Raw genomic sequence first — 4892 nt, 5'->3', positions numbered from 1 at the left:
TTAAAATACCATTTAATTAAGTGACACCCGATTCTGTGGTTGTTTGTCCATGCTTGGACAAATTCCTGCTTAGTCTTTCAAATTTTTATTTTGTTCTGAATACTGAATAACCTCGGTATTTTTAGATTTTAGTTTCTATCTTTGTATAATGGCAGATTAGCTGAATAGCGCTATATAAATAATATTATTATTATTATTATTATTATTATTGTTATGTTCCTTACGTAATGTTTGCTTAAAGGTCAAATGAACAGAAATTTCAAAATGCCATTTTAATCAACCAAATGCTAAAACTATCCATTATTGAGAAAACTTAAGAAACATTTTTGCTTTCCGAGCCATAAAGCGTGAATAACAGCAAAAAATACGAAGATTTCCGAAGGCTTCACGAAAACGTTTTTGAATGACTGCGCACTAAAATGGAAGGAATGGAACAAGTTTTTGACGTCATAATTGGTGTTTTTGAAGACGACCGCATACCGATTCCACAGACCGCACTGACGGCAACGTCAACGACAACGTCTTGTAGAAAATGAATTTATATTTTACTTGAGAATCTCGCAACTTTCCGGACGTATTCTGCTTATTTATTGCTTAAAAAAGCTAGCTCCCGCTGAATATTTAAAGAGAGCGTTTTACCCCAAATAGAAAAACCGAATATTAGCCGTCGTGGCTGATAATGTCCAAAATACGCAGAATTTCGTCATTTCATGTTGTTGTTTGGCAGAGGACGGCTTTGAAGTGTACCAAGATTCAAAACGCACGTGCATAGTTAAAGCACGTGCAAATAATTCTGCTCATTAACGTAAAATGCTAATGAAAGAACAATAGAGATTCCTGATTTGTTTTCATACCAGCGTGCATTCTACCTATGTCTCACATGATTACACAAAACGACAGCAAACAAAACTTAAAGCTATTTTTGAGCTTTAGCTATTTTATTTTAAAAAATGTGCGTCTCTGAACAACAACGAACAATCAATCAACTGAAAAACGGCCAAACAGAACGAAATAACTGCTTGAAATTCACTAAACACATTTATTTAAATTCTAACCGTGCGGTCTGCGGAATCGGTCTGCGGTCGTCTTCAAAAACACCAAGTTGCAAGTTTTTATTTCCGACAATTTTTCCGAGCGCTCTACGATTATGAAGGGCTAGAAAAGGCATTTTTCAACTTGCAATATCTCTGCGATGCAATGTCCGATTACTTTGAAACTTCGGGATATGTTTATTTGGCTCTTAATAAACACGTGGGCAAAAAATTAAAAAAAAATCGAAATTTCTGTTCATTTGACCTTTAAAGTCCTTAGCGCCGAGACCAAACCATGGTCCTGGGGCACTAAAGGGTAGCTAGTTTTTAGCTTGACAACACCCTCCTCAAAATATGCGCTGTACCCAGCAAGGTTATCTTCTGTAGTTCACTGATGCTTATTTGGCCGGTGATTCTTCCAATATAACTCTCTAGTCCCTTTTTGATAGCTCCAAGTGCTCCAATGATAACTGGTATCGTTTTCGTTCTCATGCTCAACATTCGGCTTGTTTCGATTTCCAAGTCCTTATATTTAGATAGTTTTTCAGTGACTTTCACGGATGTGTTTCTGTCTGATGGTACTGCCATGTCAATAAATTTACAGGTTTTTTATTATTACTATTATTATTATTATTATTATTATTATTATTATTATTATTATTATTATCATTTTGCACTTAAAATTTTTGAACATAAAATTTTGAACTGCTTCTAAAAAGAGAACCATGAAAAAAAGTCAAAGGTTGCGCGATACAATTAAGCATAGATTTTTATTCAACCCCCCACCTCCCCCTGTTTTCCTTTTCTTACTACATTCACCTTCGAATCTCCCCTTTTACTCCCCTTTCCCCCATCCGTTGCAGCCTTTGACTCTACTCTCTCCCATCACACATTCTACTCCTCACACTTCTCCCCTGCCCTCTTCAGCACTTTGGTGGTGGCGCCAGCCGAGCAGCAGTTTGTGGGTGAGTATTAAACTGTGACACACAAATCCGAGGTTTGCATAAGTTATTCAGTTTCCGTGAGTTATAGTAGTGTGTCAAAATGTCCTTCATCACATTAGCTTCTTTTATCAACATGCCTGGATAAATGACTGATTAGGTTGAAAACGTAGGTGTGTTCATAATCTTGAATAAATGAACTCAAACCAGTTGAATGACATTTACAGATGATCTCCGTGCAAAACAAACAAACAATTAGAAAGAATTCGTTAAAAACAACGAAGCGTTTAAGGTTTTTAAAAAATTGTATTATACCAAAACAACAAAAAAAGAAATTAGAAAAAATTAGAAAGCTTTTAAGCTTTCAAACACGTGAGCTCTTTAAGTCAAGTTGATTTTTTGATCGAAAAGCCTATCCGCTGCATTTTAGGATGCAGTCACGCAAACGCCAGTACTACTTGCGTGATTCATTGCAGATAATTTCTCCATCGCCGATCGGTTCCGACTGAAACTCAGAACCCTTGAATGAAAAACAAAAAAAACATAAACTTCTCACTAAAAAGAGCGGAGTAACCAGAAAAATTCAGTATTCGCTACTGGTTGAACAAAGCAAATCACCTAAATATCAAGAAAAAAATTCTTCAAAACACAATTTCAAATAAAGATAATAAAAAAAGGCTAGCATGCATTAGATCACGCGTATCATGCAGATAACACCACACGGTGTGTCTTAAATCTAATAGATGCTGTTCGCTTCAAAACCTTGAAAACGAATAAAACTATTCATTTAAATATCAACAATAACAGAAAATCTTAAAAACAAAATTACAAAAGAAAATAAAAAAGACTAAAAAAGGGCATGCATTAGATCACGCCTAACAGATGCTGTTCGTTTTAAAATCCTAAAATCCCAACTAAATGTGAAAAAAGAAAAAAAAGATTCAAGATGAGGCCAAGAAACCTTTGAATGGCATTACTGTAAAATTTGGAATACTTAAAAAGCCGTGAAATTACAGCAAGGCGCCCAAATGTGTGACCACTTTTAATTTACTCACATTCTTTCATGCAGATTTAATCCAATCAAAAGCCGTGGATAGCTTGCAGTTGACTTCTCATTGGATTAAATCTGCACGAAAGAATGTGAATAAATTAAAAGTGGTCACACATTTGGGCGCCTTGCTGTGACATGCCGTGATAAAAACTATCCGCGCCAAAGGGCAAGTTTTCATTTTGCCGTCAATTATTTCACTCGATGGCTTTACCGATCCTTTTAAAAACTCCATTCTAGCTTGTAGAAATTATTATATAATTACTTTACATTTCCATTTTGTTTTCTGAGCTCTTGAAAAGTGTGCGAGTAAAGTTTTTACATCAAGAACTAAAATAAGGTTGTTTTGTTGTGCAAACATTTTGTCGGGCCAACGGTACATGAATGAAAATGCATGGACAAAATGGACACAATTCTTGCTAAATGGAAAATATCTTCAAAGTGGGGTCTGGCCAAAAAGTCCTGTGGCTACCAGCCGTTTTCAAAAGCAGAAGCTTGCTGCAAAAAAACATTGCGTGACTGACGTAATGGCTTTTTCATGTACAAAAAGTCGAACGCTTGAATAACACAAAAATATATATTTCACACTTAACAGAAATCAGGGTTTAGATAAAATTTTAAATAGGAGAGTGATCAAATAGCTCCTGCTGAGTTAAACATCAAAATTGCGTGATTTGAATCCTGGCCAAGAAAGCGGCCGAGTGAACTACTGAGACAAACAAGGTAAATACGGTGCCTCAATCTATAAATAGATGTTATTTGTTTCAAAAGCCTGAAAACCCCAACTTAACGTGAAAAAATAAATGAAACATAAAAAATGTTTCAGATGAATTTTTATTCAAGATGGGGTCTGGAAAAGTTTTGAAAGGAATAAAGAAAAAGAAAATTTCAAAACCGTGAAATTTTGTAGCCGTGGTAGAATTTAATTACATGCAATTACCTAAACCAGGATTTCATTTTGTAGTCCATTTGTTTTACTTGCTGGCTTTACGGATCCTTTCAAAAATTCCATCATAGTTCGTTAAAATACTATACATTACCATTTTGTTTTCTGAAGTCTTGGGAGGTGTGTAAGATACGAAAGCCGAGGAGGGACTGCAGACTTCAGACTTCAGACTTCAGACTTCGGACTTCAGACTTCAGACTTCAGACTTCAGACTTCAGACTTCAGACTTCAGACTTCGGACTTCGGACTTCGGACTTCAGACTTCGGACTTCGGACTTCGGACTTCAGACTTCCGCCTTTAGCATTCAGAGACTTCCGCCTTCGGTTGAGAAAGAAAATGAAAAGCCCACAACAAGGGGGTATTTTCAGTTACTCACCCATCCAAGTACTAACGCCGCCCAACAGGGCTGAACTTCAGCGATCGGACAAGAACCGTTGCTATCCGTGTGGTATCAGAAAGAGCGTGTAAATCAGCTAATAAAAGTTAAGTCCAGTTTTTAGCAGGAAAGTGCCAAATTGTCCAAAAGATCCATTTAAACCAGGTATTTTTTTTTCTCTATTTGCATGACTCTTATAACCCTTTGTCTCGTCTGACACTGATACCACAAGGAAAGCATTGGTTTTCGTCTGATCGCCGAAGTTAAGCCCTGTTGGGCGGGGTTAGTACTTGGATGGGTGACCAACTGAAAATACCCCTTGTTGTGGGCTTTTCAGTTTCATTCTTTCTTTTTCTTACGAAATCAGTAACTTTTAAGGCCTTCTATTTTTTTCGAACGGTTTCGTTGACTTGCTTCGGCTTTGTACGTTTCATTGTCCCGATTGGGGCGAGAAAGTCCGAAGTGCAGTCGCGCTAGCTTCTCCTTGAAATCCTCACTCGAAATAAAATCGAAATCCTGGCTCTACATCGGACTATGCTCTTTATTTTG

General features: G+C 36.7%; 1 pseudogene; it reads left to right on the top strand.

The window, feature by feature from the left end:
• The first annotated feature begins 4555 nt into the window (after positions 1 to 4555).
• LOC144647616 (5S ribosomal RNA) lies at positions 4556 to 4674 on the top strand (annotated as a pseudogene).
• The last annotated feature ends 218 nt before the right edge of the window (positions 4675 to 4892 follow it).

The sequence above is a fragment of the Oculina patagonica genome, chromosome 3, assembly GCF_052425735.1.
Source record: "Oculina patagonica isolate OP01 chromosome 3, crgOcupat, whole genome shotgun sequence".
Taxonomy (NCBI): Eukaryota; Metazoa; Cnidaria; class Anthozoa; order Scleractinia; family Oculinidae; genus Oculina; species Oculina patagonica.
Note: the sequence above shows the minus strand (reverse complement) of the source record. Positions and strands in the feature narration are given on the sequence as shown.